The following is a 21010-nucleotide window of genomic DNA, read 5'->3' on the forward strand; positions in this document are numbered from 1 at the left end:
CGAGCACACCATCATTCGGTCTTATTCCTGAGTCATATGTACATGTCAAATGGAAGGCATTAGGCACCATCTTAGTGAAGAAACATATCCCCCAAGATTTTACTTGGGACATTTTAGCTATAAACATTTTCACATATGTATGTTGTTCTTAAGCATGCTACAACTAAATCATGTTAATGAAATCACCACATAGTAAGCAATTTCCTAAATCTAGTTAATTAAATTTATGGATGTCATGATATGCAGATCTAATGTCCATCACCAATATAATGTCCATCACTAATATTATTTGACAACAATAACCATAATACTAGTTGAGGTCAAAATGTGGATAACCATCCACTCAATGCTGCGAGCCTCGAATGGACCCTGGTCCTACACAGAAAGGTAAGCAAAGGAAACCCTAACTTAAATAGTAGACCCTTTGATGCCTAAGTCAAGCTAGGGAATCTGGGTCTAAGTCGCGTAATGTAGAGAAAGGGTGCAAGATATTACGTACCTGTTGCCATGGGGTCCCCTGGCATTTATACCTGTGAGTAGAGAGGATCGCGTCCGTTAATCTCGGCACGGTGTACTCAATCATGTGGATATTTTAATCGTGGATATATTATCCGTAATCTTTGGGTTGTGTAACGTATCGTGTCTTAAGGGCGCGTATCCCTATGTGAGATCTTCGGTCACGTCCGTATTTAAGTTAGTCTCCCGGCTCAGTACTCGGAGTGTCCTCACCCAGGCTTGGCCTCATCCTATCCAGGCCTGAGGCCGAGTACTAGCATTCTGACTCGGTCCAATTATTTGCCTCGGACTCAGATGTACGCATGGCTCACTACAAGAAAACCCACTTTTACAAATGAAAATATTCATCGCTAAATGCTATTTTTTCATAGGTAAAAAGTTTTACCGACGAAAAAATTCTTCAGTAAATTCATTGGTAAAAGACCGATGGAAAAGGCTTTTACTAACGAAAATTTGAATCGTCGGCAATGGCGAGATTTTTACTGATGAATTTTTTCATTGGTAAAAAATAAGCAAAATACGTTTACCGATGATTTTTTTTCATAGGTAAAAATATATACAAAACTTTTACCGACGAATTTTTTCATCAGTAAAAAATAAGTAAAAGAAAAACTTTTACCGATGATTTTTTTTATAGGTAAAAATATTTACAAAAATTTTACCGACGAATTTTTTCGTTGGTAAAAAATAAGTAAAAAACTTTTACCAACGATTTTTTTCATAAGTAAAATATTTCACAATACTTTTACCTAAGGTAAAAAGCATGGATGAGACTTTTACCTACAAAAGACTTTTACCTTAGGTAAAAAAACATGGATGAAACTTTTACCTACGAAATATTTCGTAGGTAAAAGTCTCTTTCTTTTTTTTCCACTATTCCAGCACAAAATTCCTGATATACACCTGTTACAATATATTCTTCCTGATATACACTTGTTATATAATATATTTCATCATATTCACATTCACATCCATCTAAACCAAACTACATAAATCCATCCAAACATAAACTACATTCATCCAAACATAAACTACATCCATCTAAACACAAACAATCTTATCCACATCACATTCATCCACGCATAAATACATATAAGTTTAACATCATAAATAAAATATAAAAAATTATTCATAGCCTATTTCCTGGTGGGGCTTACAAAATTCAATGTGGTGAACACATCGCCGGCTATGCACACACACCTAGGTCCTTACTCATGCCTTCATGGTAGATTCAAAATAATTTCAATACAAGGTCACGAGTTCAAGTACCCATTGTGGCCGTAAGCGGCTCTGGTGTGTGAGTGTGTGTTAAAAGAAAAAGAAAGAAAGAAAATACTGATTTATCTTTTGGATTGAGCCTAATGGTACTTGGTGATTTCTCATCACGTAGAAATTATTATTAGTTGTTTTTAGAAAGGTGAGATTAGACCACTTATAATTATATTAACATGATAAAATGTTGTATGTATATTTGAGCAGACACCACAAAATAAACAATCGTATGAAAAAAAAAAAAAAAACAAATGAAAAGAGAGAGAACATATGAGAGGTGATCCTTATCTCCTTTGATGGATTCAAGCTACATGTGCCCTACCCAACTTCCTGTAAGGAGAAGTTATATGGGACTTGGAATAATGTTGGTGACAAATCTAGATTGTCTATTAATATTATCATATTGTGTTAGGACATGACTCTAAAAATGAGATAAATCCAAATCTTAAATAATCTATGCTATAATAGATATGGAGATGGAAATAAATGCATTGTGATGCTTGAGTTCGAGTATACTTGCCAACAAAGCAAGATTTTCTTGTTTGTTGCCATGTGATTGGGCTGCATTATTACATCAATCGGGTTCGGGTTCGGGATTGGGTTTAGGTTTAGGTTTTCAAATTTAGGTTTAGGTTTAGGTTAGGGAGTTGAGATTAGGATTAGGTGTAGGTTTAGGTTTAGGGATTTGAGAATACATTTAGGTTTTAGATTTAGGTCTAGGTTTTAGGTTATAGATTTAGGTTATAGGTTTAGGTTTAGGTTTTAGGTTTAGGTTAAGGTTAGGTTATAGGTTATAAGTTTAGGTTTTAGGTTTTAGGTTTTAGGTTTTAGGTTAAGGTTTAGGTTATAGGTTTTGGTTTAGGTTAAGGTTATAGGTTTAGGTTTAGGTTAAGGTTTAGGTTTAGGTTATAGGTTTAAGTTAAGGTTTAGGTTTAGGTTATAGGTTATTGCTTTAGGGAATTGAGAATAGGTTAAGGTTTAGGTTTAGGAAATCGGGTATGAGTTCGGGATCGGGTTTAGGTTTGGGTTTTCAAGTTTAAGTTTAGGTTTAGGTTAGGGAGTTGAGATTAGGATTAGGTGTAGGTTTAGGTTTAGGGATTTGAGAATACATTTAGGTTATAGGTTTAGGTTCAGGTTATAGGTTATAGGTTTAGGTTATAGGTTTAGGTTTAGGTTTTAGGTTTAGGTTAAGGTTAGGTTATAGGTTATAAGTTTAGGTTATAGGTTATAGGTTATAGGTTAAGGTTTAGGTTATAGGTTTTGGTTTAGGTTAAGGTTATAGGTTTAGGTTTAGGTTATAGGTTTTGAGATTTGAGAATAGGTTTAGGTTTAGGTTTAGGTTTAGGTTTAGGTTTTTGGGTAGATCCAAAGCTCAAGTGGGCCTCAAAAAGAATTGGAGCCACGAGTTTTCGATCAAGCTGATATTTGTGTTATTCCTTCTTTAGGTCTAGGTCTGTGTGAACTTACCAACAGGTTGGATCTCAAATAACCACCATAGTGGGTCCTAGGAAGGAATCAACAGTCAGGGGCATTGTCCCCACCATGATGTTTAGTTTTAAGTGTAGGTTTAGGTTTAGGGTTATACTAGGGTCTGCTCCAACAATTTCGAGCAAATACATAAACACGGCCTGTCCAAATGGTCAAGCCACTCCAAGTTGTCCATAGAAAATGGATAGCTTCATCATGGTCATAACAACGGTTCCCACCTTACAGGGACCCCCACTCAACATCCAGATAGCTCCGATGCACATCGAGGTCTACTCCATCAATTTCGAGCAAATACATAAACACGGTTTATCCAAATGGCCAGGCCACTCCAATGCTGCCTATAAGAAATGGATAGCTTCATCATGGTCATAACAGTAGTTTCCACCTTCTAGGGACCCCCACTCAACATATAGATAGCTCTGATGTACATCCGGATCCACTCCATCAATTTCGAGCTAATACATTTAAAAACAACATAAAATGTAAGTAAAGAAAGAAACATCCATATGAAGATATTGAGGGGAATTAGTAGTGTATCTATATTCCTTCTATGTACTAAGTTGATTTTGAGTTGATTATGACCAAGATGTTGATATTACATTATATGTGATGAGGGTTACATTACTAGTGTATCTATATTCCTTCAAAGCAATCACTTGGACAGTTATGGATCATAAAATGGCAGGTAAACACATGTACAATTTGCTGGTCCTAATAAAATTAGTTAAATGAACATTGTGTATTTCCTCTATTCAAAATGGTGTCCATTAAAAGCAATTCTTAGAAGAAACTCACAATTTAGTGGGCTTAGAACTTGTTTTCTCCTGCCTTCCAATTTCTCCTTCATATCAGAAAGACATTGCCTGCATTTAAACTAAGAGACGCTTCACATCTGTTTGGAGGCAGGCATGTCTAATCAAACCAGGGATACCAAAGGCTACACATTTCATCTGAAAGGAAATGGATTTTAGAAGTACGCAATTCAAACAACCCAAAAACTTGATATGCAAATCGTAAACCGTTGGGATTTACTCCTAATCTAAACAGTTAAGAAATTCAACATGATTTCAAAAGGGGGGATGCTATTATCCTCACTCATTCATTTATTTTTCACTAGTAATTGTCTGAAGTACAAGTTTTTGCTTCTATGGAGTTGGAACTCTCAACACCTGTATAAAATGACACTGACAAAGGCCTAACCTGTTGTGTTACGATAATTCTGAATGGAGTTAATGCTGAAAATGAAATAAGATTGGTTTTTAGTAAATTTCTGAAAATTGGGATCATTTCATGCATTCTTTGATGATTCTAATATCTTGTTTACTTGTAATTGCTTCATATTCAAGAATGATGAAACTTGCAACCATGTGCAAGAAAAGTAGGCACCAGAAAAGGGAAAAGAAAGTAAAATCAGGTTTGACAATGCTAGAAGCCAAGTCATATCTGACAAAAGTGAAATAAAAGTTGATGTGGAATTCTGAACAATTTTAGTGAGGAGTGGTTAATTGATTCAAATTAACATATCATGCAGCATACTTTTCTAGTTCATGTCTGATGCCAAGTACTGCTTCTTTGATAGCAATTACCTTATAAAGGCACTTATAACTGAGTCAAGGGAAGAGGTTCTCCATTTGCTACACGGATCTGCCACTCTACAAGGTGTTGGCCAACAATCATCTCAATTACATGGTGCTCAACCTATGAATATGCTTAACCTCGAAAATAAGCACTTGGTTGAGAATATTGGAAGTACTAGTGGATGTTTACTGCTTGTTAGATGAGCTGGTAGAGACAAGTGCACCTCTATAAAACTGCCTATGAATGGCAGTTGATTCCACCTCTGTAAATGTAAAAGGGAGACCTTGGATTGGGACCATCCACCTAATTTGGTCCTACTTTGCATGGACCATGGCTAAAAGCATCTAGCTAGTAGGACAACCTGAGTCACATTAGTGAACAGTTGCATGTTGATAAGATGATTCAATTTTGAATAAATAAATAACAAAACCATATCAAAAAAGACATTTTAATTTCTATTTCATACATTAGGAAAACATGATATAAAAAATATATAAGAAGCTAGGCATAAAAAAGATTACATATGGCTGTAACAACCATTATGAAAAAATTGGCCAGTAGGGTCCATTACAAGGCTGAAACAAATTTTTTCAATAAAAGATAGGAGGCTGTAACAGCCATTACAGTCATTGTTACTGTTATGGAAAACCTTGATATCCCATATCCATCCCTGACTGTGGGCCCACCTTGATGTATGTGCATTACATCTATGCTATTCATCCATTTTGAAAGATTATTTTAGGGCATGATCAAAAAAATAAAGAAGATCCAAATCTTAGGTGGACCACACCTCAATGTGGACCAGATGTAATTCCATCCCACCTAATCCCTTCTAATCCCACTGCCCAAACACGCCCTAAGTAATTTTGAAGTGCCTGTGTATCAATACCCAGATCCCTAAATCGATATTGAGATTGAGAGAGATTGAGAGAGAGAGAGAGAGATACCTCATTGTCATGAATGACCTTCAACCGAGCTTCAAAGAGAGAGAGAGAGAGAGAGAGAGAGAGAGGAAGAGAGAGATAAAGAGAGAGAGGAGGGAGAGGATGCGAGAGGGATAGAGAGAGGAGAGGGTGGAGAGATCAGAGAGAGAGGAAGAGAGAGATAGAGAGTGAGAGGAGGGAGAGGGTGCGAGACAGAGAGAGAGAGAGAGAGAGCAATGTTGCACGGGCACGCGGCTTAGATAGCTTGAGTAGCAAGTTGGCTACTGAAGTGACGTCACCAAGTTCTGTGAGCCCCACTATGATGTATGTGTTGTATCCACACCGTCCATCCATTTTGAGATATTATTTTAGGGCATGAGCCAAAGAATGAGGCAGATAAAAAGATGTAGTGACCTCACCATAGAAAATAGTGGGGAGAGTGATTCCGACCATTGAAACTATCCTAAGGCCCACCATAATTTTTATTTGAAATCCAACCTATTTAAAAGTTAAAAAAGACATGAAATAAGGTAAAACTCTAAAACTTTCTTGGCCTTTAGAAGTTTTTAATGGTGGGTGTCACTGTCCCCACTGTTTTCTGTGCTGGGGTCCACTAGAGCTTTGGATTTATCTTTGGATATTGCCCTAAAATGATCTCTCCAAATGGATGGAAGGTGTGGATATAAAACATACATCATGGTGGGGCCTAAAAATGAGAGGTATATAAATATCAGGTGGACCACACCACATGAAAACAAGAGTGATTGGATATCCATCATTAAAATCCTCGTAAGGCCCACTGTAAAGTTTATTTGGCATCCAATATGTTTATTAGGTTATACAGGCCTAGATGAAGGGGAAAAACAAAAATCATCTCGATCCAAAAATTTTATGGCCCCCAAAATGTTTTAAATGGTTGACGCTCATTTAACACTATTTCTTGTAATGTGGTCCATTTCAAATTGGGATATGCCTCATTTTTGGCCTCATGCCATAAGATGATCTTTAAAAATAAATGGACGGCATGGATTAAACACATACATCATGGTGGGGCCCACACAGCACCAACCACCTACCATTGGATGGTGTAGGGGGAATAGCCAATTTGTTCCCCTTATTTGTGGTGTGGTCCATTTAATCTTTGGATATGATTCATTTTTTGGATAATTGTATAAAATGATCTCGAAAAATGGATGAACGGTGTGGGTTGATCCCAAATTTTCGGTAAATCCAAAACTCAAGTGGACCATGCCACACAAAACAATGTGGAATAATGATTTCCATCGTTAATACCTTCCTTGGGCCCACAGTAATGTTTATTTGTCATCCAACATGTTCATAATATCAAAAAGATATGAATGAAGGGAAAACACAAACATCAGCTTGATCCAAAACTTCTATGAATGTTATTTTTAATGGTGGATGTTCAATCCCCACTTTATAGTACACTTAAGCGTTGGACCCGCCGCATTTTTTAGTTAATATCTTAAAATGATCCGAGAAAAGCGTTGAATGGTATGAAAAATGTCAATCCAAGACTTGGGTGGGCCACACCACATAATATAGTGGAGAAGAGTTTCCTTAAAACTTTCTTAATCATATATTAGGCCTGCCTAAATGTGATTCACATATCTAACCCACTCATCATGTGTGTCCCACTTGGATGAGGGGTCGGACCCAGTTTCAGCCGCATTCAAAACTCATGTGGGCCCCACCAAGTGCTTTTATATTTTTTTAGATGTCTTCACTTAGTTTTAGATGGTATGGCCCACCTGAGTTTCGTATGCAGATGATTTTTAAGATATCTCATAAGCTAAAGGGGACACATCAAATGCACAGTGTTGATATTCAACACACATCATGATGGGTCCCACAAAACTTACTAACATTAATTCTTAGGTTCTCAGGGTGTCAATAAGTTAGGTCACAATTTTGACCAGAATATTTGACCCATTTTACATGTCTGGTCCGTTCACTCTATTTTACTGATCATTACCCTCAATTTAACTAGTTACTCGCCCTGATCATGCTACATATGAGAAAGATATTGGGCAAACAAGATTGATCAATAATTTAAGTGAATTCTGATTTAAACATCTGAAGTTATTTACTCTTCAATATGGACTAATCAAATTGTCCAAAAATAGATAAAGGTTGTTCATAATATTAAAAATATATGAATGAATAGAAAACACAAACATCAGCTTGATACAAAACTTCTATGGCCTCCAAGAAATTTTAAATGGTAGAGGTTAAATCACACTATTTCCTGTGGTGTGGTCCACTTAAGCTTTGGATATGCTTCCTTTTTGTTCTTTAGACCTCAAATTATTTGTTAACATGGATGAATGGAGTGGATAAAATAAATAAATAACAGTGGACCCCACAGAGTTTACTCTGGTAAGGGTAACGAGTAACTCACCTAAATGTAGTGGAGAAGGGTTTCCTTAAAACATTCATAATCATATATTGGGCCTGCCTAAATGTGATTCACATATCCAACCCACTCATTGTATGTGTCCCACTTGGATGAAGGGTCAGACCACCAAGTTTCAACCGCATCCAAAACTCATGTGGGCCCCACCAAGTGCTTTTATATTTTTTAGGATGTCTTCACATAGTTTTAGATGGTACGGCCCACTTGAGTTTCATATACAGATAATTTTTGAGATATCTCATAACCTAAAGGGGACACATCAAATCCATGATGTTGATGTTCGACACACATCATGATGGGGCCCACAAAACTTACTAACATCAATTCTTAGGTTCTCACGAGGTCAGTAAGTTGGGTCACAATTTTGACTAGAATATTTGGCCCATTTTACATGTCTAGTCCATTCACTCTATTTTACTGATCAATACTCTCAATTTGACTAGTTACTCGCCTCAATCAGGCTACATATGAGAAAGATATTGGGCATACAAGATCGATCAACAATTTCATTGAATTTGATTTAAACATCTAAAGTTATTTACTCTTCAATCTGAACTTATTAGATTGTCCAAAAATGATTAAAGGTTCAATTAGTGAATGTGCCTAATAATTTAGTAATTTTATTTTTCACAAATAAATTCCAATTTCCATTTAAAAATAACATTTTTTTTTCAAAATGTATATTTTTTTACTCTTTTAACAAAATATCATTTTTATTATAAAATATTTCAAAAAAAAATATACAAATTCTGAATTTTTATTTTCAAAATCTCAAAAAATTTCTCATATTTCAATTTTTTTTCTCAAAAATTTCAAAATTCCAATTTTTTTCTTCAAAAGCATCATTTTGTTCTCAAAATTTTTCTCAAACATAGTTAAAATTTCTAAACTTCTCAATATTCTTTTTCATGTGATATTACAAATCATTTAAATATTACCTTTTAATTTTATATATATATTCCCAATGGCTTTAGTTCGTCTGTAAAACTCCTACCGTGAAACTTTTCAAGGCAACGGTAAAATTTTCTAAGTTAAAATTATATCATTATTCCCGACGAAATTTTTTTCATCGGTAAAAACATTATTCCCGAGGCTTTGGTTCGTCGGTAAAACTCTTACCGCAAAACTTTTCAAGGCAGCGAGAAAATTTTCTAAGTTAAATTACATCATTATTCCCAACGAAATTTTTTTCTTCGGTAAAAACATTATTCCCAATGGCTTTGGTTCATCGGTAAAACTCTTACCGCGAAACTTTTCAAGGCAGCGGGAAAGGTTTCCAAGTTAAAATTATATCATTATTCTCGAAGAATTTTTTCATTGGTAAAAACATTATTCCCAATGGCTTTGGTTCGTTGGTAAAACTCCTACCAAGAAACTTTTCAAGGCAGTGGGAAACTTTTTTGAGTGAAATTATATCATTATTACCGACGAAATTTTTTTCATCGGTAAAAACATTATTCCCGATGGCTTTGGTTCATTGGTAAAACTCTTAGTGGGAAAATTTTCTATCTTAAAAATATAATAGTTTTACCGACGAAAATTTTCATCGGTAAAACTGGTTTTTTGCCGACGAAATCTTTTATCATCGGGAAAAATGTTTTTACCGATGAAAATTTTTATAGGTAAAACTCTTACCACGAAAGTTTCCAAAATAGTGCAAAAATTTTCAATCTTAAAAATATAATAGTTTTATCAATGAAAATTTTCATAGGTAAAAGTGGTTTTTACCGACGAAAATTTTCGTCGGTAAAACTCTTACCGCGAAAGTTTTGAAAGTAGCGCGAAAATTTTCTATCTTAAAAATATAACAGTTTTACCGATGAAAATTTTCGTCAGTAAAAGGCGTTTTTGTCGATGAAAAAAAATTTGTCGGTAAAAGTGGTTTTTGCCTACAAAAAAAAATTTCGTCGGTAAAAGTGTTGTTTTACCGACGAACTACTTTTACCGATAAAAAATTTTTCGTCAGTAAAAGCTCTATTTCTTGTAGTGGCTCGACCGTTTCACCAATATGAATTATTGAATGTCGTCTTTAGATGAGGACGAGGACGAGGATGAGAGCTCGTATTGGCCTGCTTATAGTCATAATTCAGAGGTCGGCTTGCACTTGATTTGATATTCTCCTTCCAAGGCCTTAATAATTGATTCAAATAGCTCAGGATGACCCTAATTGTCCTTATTCAAGTTTCCCCATAACAGAAGCCCCCTACTATCTTGGTCCGAGCCCGGACTTAGAGAGTAAATGCCTGGGAAAACAAGACGATGCGTCCACACCTCTGCTCATGATGTCGAATGGGATGATCGGAGTGTAATTAATGCAATGTCTGGACTTTGGGTTATGTGTTCTTGCACAGCAGCCGCAAACCTTCAGATTTTGACCTCTGGACGAAGGATGTGTAGCAACAATTACGATTCATAATCGGCAGAGTGAAGGAGACGGCACCATGTACTCATGGCGAGGCGAGAGGCCACATGCATCATAAATGGCATTTAATGCTAAGATGATTCTATCCTCCGAATGCAGACTCAGACGTATCATCTTTCTCCACGTGTCCCTTAGTGTCAACACTGAGGTGCCTCAGCTTCGGGGACAATTACTTATAATGATGACACTGAGTAATTGGGGAGGGGGGGCTATATAAACCCCTCCCATTCTCATTCATTCACTTCTTTTGTGTCTTTCACTCTCTCGCTTTCCATTTCTCTTGCTTTTTCCTTCCAATTTGCCCTCTGCCAGAAAAAGGATTTTTGTCACCGGATAAAGGGTTTCCAACTATCGGAGAAGGGATTCTGCTCGGAGGAAGCTGCCGAAGTTGGAAAATTTTCTGCCGGAGAATCGCCTGCAACGCTGTGAGTCTTCCATCACTTAAGGCTTTTTCCTTACATAATGTCGAGCAACTCTGATGAAGTAGAAGAGGTCCGAGGAGTTGGTTTTAACTCCAGACTAGAGACCACTGCCTCAGGGCCTGGAGACTCCGAAGGCCCTTTTGAGGCCATTCCACTTGGTACCTCAGCCTAGAGAACTACAAGTCAAAGGGCCAAAGGCCATGGCAAGAGTCCAAAGAGGGCTCTCAGAGTTCTCGCGAGGCGGTCGAAGGTAGGCCATGGGGCTCGATCCTAATTGAGTCCCAGATGACCCAACTCCACAAAGATTATCAAATTCTGGACTCAGTGCACATTCGAGCCCCTGCCCCCATGGACCAAGCGGGCCTTCCTGCTGAGGGGGAGATCGCCATCTTCACCAATGCCTCCAATGCAAGCTCCAATTCTCCATCCATCCATTCATCGCGAGCTAACCGCACTACTAGGAGTGGCATTGGGCCAATTGATTTCGAACGCCTGTAGGACTCTCGTCTCCACCTTTATTCACTAGCATCGGGTGAAGAGCCAGAGGCTGAGGCCTGAAGAGTTCTTATTTTTGTACGTGGTTAATATGACATGAACAAGCCAACATGGTACTACTTTTCGACTAAGCCTCCATGCATCCCGGGTCTGGTAACCAAACTTCCTTCTTCTAATAACAACAGGAAAGGGAAGTGGTTCTGGGCCTCGGGGGAATGGGAGGCCCCTGCCTCCAAGTTGGAGGGACTATGGGTTCGGGTCCCCGCCAAGTTTGCCAACCCAAGTCGAGTGCTTCTTTTCATCGCACTATATGCTTGATTTGTCCTTCTGTATTTTAACTCGAGCTCTGTCTCTGCTTACAATTCAATCGAAAGGGGCCCTAGACGTCTCTCCTTTCCAAAAGCAGTAAGTTACCCAAACCAGATTGCTTGCTAAGGACCAACGCATCTGGTTCGAACTCATCAACAAGGAGAACCTGGTGTCGTCTAGTTTTTATAGACTCCAGCCTACTCTCTTTGCTTTGGGTAAGCGGGGTAAGGGTCCTCGGAGATTGTTTGCTAACATTCAATAGATTTTACTTTGGCTGATTTCCTTCCTTTTGGGGCAGGAATGGAGGCAGGCGGCTCAAAGATGAGGAGGCCGGTTGTACCGTGCCCTTCTATGGACATTATCCTCTCATCCGAGCCGAGAACAAAAGTGACACCGAAGAAGAGAATGAACTCCGAGGCTGAGCCTGTTTCGGCTGCAGCCATGACCTTCTTTGCTCTCAAGGTGAACCCTTTCCAGCTGCAGTCATGACCTTTCCATTCGAAGTCATGCCTGTCATGGCCCCAGCTGAAGCTTTACCGGCCTCAGCCCCAACCGATGTCGTTCTCGCCACTGCCCCGACCCGTGCTCCCGAAGTAAGAGCCCCCGAGGTGCCTGTCGGAGTTGAGCCTATCATAATCTCGACACCAACTCCAGAGAAGCAAGCCCTCGAGATTCCACCTTCGGCCCTTACGGGTCCCCCGGGATGGGGAGAGAGAAGGTTGGGGTGACTGCTGATGCTGACGTCCCCGCACAATCCATAGCCCTCCGTGCTGTTGCTGAGGCCGAGCTCTTAGCCAGCCGAACCAAAGCCCTAGCTAGGTCAAGGCAGCTGCTCAAGCTTCTGCGGCTAGTGAAGTCGAAGGAGCTTCCGAGCCCACTCCTCCAGGGACTCTGCCTCCTAGTTATCACATGACTTCACTGAACCCTTGGGCAGCCAAGCATGTGCTAGAGTCGAAGATAGCTGACATGCTCTCCCGAAGCCACGTCAAGTTCATGAACGATTACACGATGGTCAGTTATCAGTCGCTGCCGATGATGGTGGAAATGAAGGAGAGGTTAAAGGAGATCGATTAACTCGAGGCGGAGAAGGTCAAGCTTGAGATGCAGAAGGCCAAGCACGCGACACAGAGGGCCGATCTCGAGAAGCTTTTGGAGGCTTCGACTGCGGAGCGAGAAGAGTTGCGAAGGGCTACTGACGAAGGCCGAACGAGGGAGTTGATGCTCTAAGGTAAGGTCAATATCTCTAAGATCGCTTAGATGTGGCCGATCCTGAAGTCGCCCACCTGCGGGAGGCATTTGAGCACCTAAAGGCCTCGGTTGAGCAAGTGGAGGGGGATAACGCGCAGCTGGCAAATGACCTTAGGAGGGAGTAATGCAAAGCCGTCGATGGGTTAGCTCAACAGCAGATCGTTCTTAAGGCCGCGGCTGTTGTGGAGCAGGAGAGGCTGCGAAGGGAGTTCGAGGCTCAAGTAATCTCTCAAGCCACTGAGGCAGTGGCAACGTACAAGGAGTCATCGAAAAGGGCCAAAGAGTTAGACAAACTGTATCTCTTCGGCTACAACACCGGTTTCGACACTTGCCTTGCTAAGGTCCGAAAGCTTCACCCGAGCATCGACCTTGACGTTCTTGTTGCGGACAAGGCCGAGGATGCTTTACCTGCTATAGTCGAGGAGCTCAAGAATGCCCCTATTACCGAAACCACTCCTAATGCTCAGCTCCCCAGCTCGGTTGCTAGTCCCTCTTCTCAGAGGGATTGAGATACCCACCCTTGTTTTTACATGGGATGTTTACGGATTATAATTTTTTTGAGTTGATGATGATTTTTTGGATAATGATATGTTATCCCTCGGTCGAGGGCATAATTTTATGTGTTGATTGCTACATGACGATTTGTTGATGTTAAGAGCCAACCCCTTAAGGGGTCAACTATCCATGAATGGCGTGCGACAATCGTTTTGTAGACCTTTTAGCATATGATGAGTCGACCCCTTCTTTAAGGGATCAGTTCATTTACGGGTTTTTTCTTTGCACGTGAGAAGACCCCTTTATAGATTTTCATGGATTAACGAGCCGATCCCTTCTTTAATGGATCGGTTTGTGGAGCTCGCCTCTGCTTATGAGAGGCAACTCTTTTCATTTGTAAATAGACCGCATAAGTGGGCAATGTAGAAAGAGACTTTTATTAAGAGCCTTAAAAGGCTAGTAGCTCCGAGCTATACATTTATTGAAACCCTTCAATGGCTAGTAGATTCTCATGGATGGTAGATCTTCAGGTTCTCGATATTCCAGTGGTGGGGGAGCTGATGCCCTTTAAGATCTTCCAAGTGGTAAGAGCCTAGCTTGTTTGACCTGACCACACGATAAGGCCCTTCCCAGTTTGGTCCAAGTGTCCCAACCCCCGGCTCTGCTGTATTCTAGAAGAGGCGGCGGAGGACCAGGTCTCCTAACTAGAACCACTTCGTTTTGACCCTAGAGTTATAGAACCGTGCTACCTGCTGATGCCGAGCAGCGACTCAGAGTCTGGCGTCATCTCTGCCTTTCTTGAGTAGGTCGAGGTTTGCTGCAATCTGCTCAGCATTTTAATCCTCCTGGTAGTTTCTAACTTAAGCTGTCAGGAGGCCGATTATGACTAGGATGATCGCCTCCGAGCTGTAAGATAGCGAAAATGGGGTCTCCCCAGTAGACGACTAAGCCGTGGTCCTGTAGGCCCAAAGGACAAATGAAAGCTCCTCAGTCCAGTTGCCTTTTACTTTTTCTAACTTAGTCTTAAGATGATGTTGATGACCTCGTTTACATCTTCGACCTGTCCATTGGACTACGGGTGCTGAGGTGAAGAGTATACATTTGAGATGCCGATCCCCCTGCACATGCCTTGGAATCTGTTGTTATCAAACTGCTTCTCATTGTCATAGAATCTGTTGTTATCAAACTGCTTCTCATTGTCAGAGACGATGATGCGTAGGATTCTGAATCAACATATGATATTCGTCCTGATGAACTCGATCACCTTCGGCTCTGTAATCTTTGCCACTGGTTCGGTCTCGGTTCAGTCTCGGCCCACTTAGTGAAATAGTCGACCGCTACGATAGCATACTTAACTTGTCCTTTACCAGTGGGCAAAAGTCCAATGATGTCGATTCTCCACTGAGCAAATGGTCATGGTCCGCTCATAGGGATCATCTCCTCCGTAGGCTACCTCGGCACGACAGCAAACCTCTGACACTTGTCACATCTCTAGACATAGTTTTTGGAGTCTTCCTGAATGGTCAGCCAAAAGTACCTCGGATGAAGTATCTTCAGAGCTAAGGCATGATCATCAGAGTGATTTCTGCAGATTTCCTCATGAATTTCTCGGATCACATAATCTACTTCATCGAGTATAAGGCACTTGAGGTAGGGCTGTGAATGCCCCTTCTTATATAGGACTCCATCCAAAACTATGTATCGTGCAGTTCTGATCTTCAGGCGTTGAGCCTCTAACTTGTCTTGGGGGACCTCACCAACATGAGGTAGTTGTAGATTGGGTCCATCCAACTCGGAGTAGTCTCCACCAGTTGACCATCTCTTGATAAGTCCAGTCGATGCTCGGACTATCCAAAAATCCATAGGTACGATCTTGGGAATCTTCCTTTCTGTGGCCGAGGCCAACCTTGCAAGGGCGTTGGCCCAAGAGTTTTCAGTCCTCGGTATCTTAGTGATGACCTAGTTCCAAAACCTTTCTATTAGCTTCCTGGCTTCGACCAAGTAAAACACCATCCTTGCCTCTTTAACCTCATACTCGGTGGAGATGTGGTTTACGATGAGTTGAGAGTCACACCGCACCTCGAGAGATTGGACTGCCAAACTGGCTACCAGTTGTAGTCCGGCTAATAAGGTCTCATATTCTGCCTCATTGTTGGAGGCTTTGAAGCCGAGCCTAATTACATACTGAATGGAGGTTGCATTAGGCACCACCAGGACAATCCCTGCCCCGATGCACTTAGATTTTGATGATCCATCCACATAAATATCTATTTCTGCTCCGATTTGGCACCTTGGATAAGCGGGGGAACTAGTGGGGTCACAGGAACTGCCTCCGTGCCCGCGTCTGCCTCTTCTACGTCCGGGGTAGTGAACTCTGCTATGAAGTCAGCCACAGGATGTTGAACTCCCTGAGTTCTATTGCCCACTTAGTCAGCCGACCTGAGACCTCGGGCTTTTGGAAGAGTTGCCTGAGGGGGGAGTCAGTTAAGACAACAATGGTATGTGCTTAAAAGTACGGACGTAACCTTCGTGCTGAGGAGAACAAACTAAGTGCTAGCTTCTCCATACTTGGGTACCTAGTCTCAATGGGTACCATTGCCTTGCTTACATAATAGACAGGGTGCTGCATTCCCCCCACTTCCCTGTTGAGTGCGGAACTGACGGCCGAGGCAGAGAGTGCCAGATATAGGAATAGTGGTTACAGAACTGTTCGGGTTGGATGTTCCTACTGAGAGTCACCATTTTGGCACCTTATAGAACGCCAAACAGTGATGAAATTCTTCAAGCCATTCTTAAGTTGATATTAAGCAAGATAGATCCCTAGTGGAGTCGCCATTATGTTTCGACCAGAAACGAAAAGCATTCAATTTGAGGGAATATCTCACTCAATTTAACAAAACATAGAACAAAGAGAATAATCATAACTTTTATTCAGTTTCCTCGAGTGAGATGGTCTCCAAGTCCTCCATGGAGGAGTCTTCTGTAGGAGCTTTGAGGTCGAGGAGGTTAACAGTGAGGACCTACTCAACCGATCCCTTTCTTACAACTATCGCGTAACACCTCTGAGCTTCACGCTAATCCCGTTAGAGGTACCTGGCTCCTTCCTCGGTAGGAAACTTCATCATAAGGTGATAAGTGGACACGATGTCCCGCATCACATTAAGGGAAGGTCAGCCCAGAATTACATTGTGCACTGACGGCACATTCACAATAAGAAAGTCCACCAAAAGTGTGACTTGATGCTGCCCTTCCCTTACTGTGACGGGAAGGGAGATGGCTCCCTTGGAGATCACATTATCCCCGATAAAGCCGTACAGGGGGGCCTTCACAGGTCGGAGGCATGACCTATCAATCCCCATTCCCTCAAACGCCTCAGAGTAGATGATGTCGGTCGAGTTGCTAGTGTCAACCAATATGCGGTAGACCTTGTGGTTAGCTATAATCATTGACACCACTAGGGCATCATCGTGTGGATGTTGAATTCTGCATGCATCATCCTCTGTAATGGTCAGACTGCAGGGGCTCACTCAGAATTTTTTTCCTCGGCCTTTCGGCCAAGTGGATGTAATGCTTTGGGTCCGAACTCCGGGAATTTGCTTTGCGAGCCCTATTTGAGTCGACTCCACCAGATGAACTACCATAGATGGTGCATATCTCCGCGAGCTCTTCGACAGTCTTACTCGGCTGCTCTTCTCTCTGAGCTGAGTTTTCTTCCTTGGCGTATCGTCGCAGGTGACCCTAAGGGATGACGGTCTCGATCTTGTCCTTAAGATCCACACATTCACTCGTATTGTGACTGTGGCCGAGAGGAAAATGGCAGTACTTGCACTTGTCCCGCTGTTCTGCGTCGGCCTTCATGCAAACTGGCTAATGCAAGAGTTTCTGATCCCTGATGTCTAATAGGATTGTCTCAGGAGATGTGTTGAGGGGGGTGTAGGAGTACAAGTAGTTTCTGTTCTGCTCTCAGGCCTCCTACTTGGTTGGCGATCACAAGATGCTCGATCGTCAGGCTTCTTACTAGATGATTGAGGCTCTTCGTTCCTCGATCTCCTCCTTAGACGACTACTCAGCTACTTGTACGTTCCTAAGGGTGTTGAAGAACTGATCCTCGGCATTAGTATATTTCTGAGCCCTACTGATGAGCTCACCCAAGGTGGTCGGTGTATTCTTTCCAATTGAGAAGGTGAACTTCCCCTCTCTGAGCCCGCCGAACATGACAGAAAGTGCCATTTTGTCATCATAGTCTTCTACTAACAATGCCTCATCGTTGAAGCTAGTAATGAAGTCCTTCAGTGACTCCTTATTCCCCTATTTGAGGGTAAACAGATGGGTAGTCGGCTTCCGACTCTTCTTACCAGAGATGAACTGGTAAGGAACAATCTACTGAGTTCTGCGAAGGAGCCGATTGACTTCGGTTTAAGCTGTCGATACCAATTCCAAGCAGACGTAGAGAGGTTATCGAGAAAGCTCTGTACATCATTGCATCCCTCGCTGACTGGATCTGTATCCACAAACAGTAGGACTCTATATGCTCTGATGGGTCTCCAAACCCAGAGAATTGGATGACGGGAGGCATCCTAAACCTCAGTGGCATCACCTCATCCATGATTTCTGAGGTGAAGGGAGGCTCGGTTTCTTCCATCATCGCCTAGACTACAGTCGGGATGGACGCAGACTGCTTATTCTTCTTAATTGTCTTGAATTGGTCATGAAGTTTCTTAAGTTGAGCTTCCCAAGGATTTTGATTCTTAGCTACCATCTCTTGGGGGGGCCTCCATCACCTTGGGCACTTTGCCCTTTCTTCTCCTCTCCAGCCGATGGCGGAGGTCAGTGGGGGCCAGAGCCGAAGTGGCGGACACATAGGATGGCTTTTCATCCCAAGCAGGTTTCAGGACTCGGACGGACTGATTCTGGGACACTGCATTGTGCGTAGGGTTGGGAGATCGCGCGGATGTGCCTAGGACCCTTTGGCCCGAGAACTAACTTGTTGCGGTCATTCCTCGAGTGCCGGGGTGGCTTCCACCATGTTAAGAAGTGGCTGTTGATTTTGTTGGACCTTCATTCGGTTGATTTCCTCCTTTAACATTTAGACTTTATTTTGTAGCATCTTGTACTTTCCTCCTCAGCTTTAAGTCCGTTGGGATGGCCCTATTGGAGTTGATTTGGTATGTAGCAGCGAAGAAAACTGGTGATGTCTGATAGGTTCGGGCTCCATTGTTGTCACCTTTTTCTTTTCTCTCGCCATATCTTATAAGAGCTTCTAGCTTTTTATTCGAATTTCCTACAGATGGTGCCAAAAAATGTTGAGGTCAAAATCTAGACCACCCTCCACTCAATGTTGCAAGCCTCGAACGGACCCTGATCCTGCACAGAAAGTTGAGCAAAGGAGACCCTGGCTTAAACAAGGGACCCTCCAATGACTAAGTCAAGCTAGGGAATCTGGGTCTAAGTCACGTAATTTAGAGAGAGGGTGCAAGATATTGCATACCTGTTACAATGGAGTCCCTTGGTATTTATACCTGTGGGTAGAGAGGATCGTGTCCGTTAATCTTGGCCCGATTTACTCAATCATGTGGATAATATAATCGTGGAGATATTATCCGTAATCTTTGGGTCGTATAACGTATCATGTCTTAAGGGCAAGTATCCCTAGGCGAGATCTTTGGTCACGTCCGTATTTAGGTTAGTCTCCTGGCTCGGCACTCAGAGTATCCTCACTCGAGCTCAGCCTCATCCTATCTAGGCCTGAGGCCGAGTACTAGCATTCGGAGTCAGTCCAATAATTTGCCTCGGACTCGGATGTACTCATAGCTTGGCTGTTTCGCCAACATGAATTATTGAATAACGGTCAAAGTAGGAGTTCATTGAATTTCGTCTTCAGATGAGGACGAGGACGAGGATGAGAGCTCGTCTCAGCCTACTTATAGTCATAATTCAAAGGTCGGCTCACACTTGACACGATATTCTCCTTTCAAGGCCTTAATAACTAATTCGGATAGCTCAAAATGACCCTGATTGTCCTTATTCAGGTTTCCCCATAACAATACTAATAAATATATATCCTAATGTAATATGGCCCATCACTAATATTACCAACAAATGGCATGACATGCATGCTTTATCCAATCCTTTATTAATTCAATTTCAAATAACCATGTTTGGGAAGGTAGAATACCACCACTATATGACTAGTCAAATAAAGCAAATCACATGGCTCTTTGCAACTCTTAACGACTCGTTGTGTAACACCCCGAACTTTTCAATACCCAAGTATTGAAAGTTCTTGAGTGTTACTATGAAATTTAACTTATTATGTACATATGTACAATACCAATCTAACTATCTTAACCTTACATCTATTCTCCAACACGAATCTGACCATTGGGAATAATATTCATTCATAAATCAAGCCATCTAACTGTTGATTTTGAAATAGAATCATCATATACCCAAATATTCTCACTTGTCTATTAAAACCAACCGTCCATTCAACTATTCACCACTAGGTAAAGATATTTAACAATCCACTTTGAGTTCGGACCACCTGATTATAATAAACTAGCTGCTTGATCTCTGCATCTGCTCATACACATATCAAATTAAGATTCTGATACATTCATTTTGTTCACCACCTATGAATATGCTTAACCGACCATCAAAACTATAATCTGAGAAACTTACATATATGAATAAGTCACTTGAATCTAACGGTATACATGCTCTACCTCTTGATCACTCCAAAAACTCACTTGTGATCATCCATTTACAAAACTGACCGTACACTTACTTACATACATGATCAGAGTACTAATCATCAAGCTTTTCTATTTTTAACATGTTATCTGAACATCCATTATATTGGTTCATATATGTACATTCCCTTAATTAGTTTAGTGAATAATTCCTTATTGATAATGATTTTTGTATAAGTTCTTTTGTAAGAATTACTTAGAAACATGCTTATAACCATGTAAAACCATTATATTTCTCAAAAATCTCATATCAACAATAATTACAAAATTGCCATTAACCTAGACCCCTGAATTCTAGATCATATGGTACCCACGATCTGTTTAATGTAAAATTTTATACCATACCCATGTATCATAAAGTAACCATATATGTCAAATTTTAACTCTTAGATCATTGTAAAAGTAACCCAATTGACAAATCAGACCCTTAACTGTTGATTTTGGTGTCCATCGACTGAAGAAACCTCGTCGGTAGTCGTAGTAGAATATTTTTCTTTATATGAATGACTTAGATTTACCATCATATAAACCAAGTGTGAAATATGAAGATCCCACCTTGGTAGGTTTTTCCTTAGGCACGAAGTTATCCTGTCAAGGCCTACTAACTCCTTATAAATCTAGATCTTTCGATTCAACCACCTCCTTTCGTCTAT

Source organism: Magnolia sinica, chromosome 12 (assembly GCF_029962835.1).
Source record: "Magnolia sinica isolate HGM2019 chromosome 12, MsV1, whole genome shotgun sequence".
NCBI lineage: Eukaryota > Viridiplantae > Streptophyta > Magnoliopsida > Magnoliales > Magnoliaceae > Magnolia > Magnolia sinica.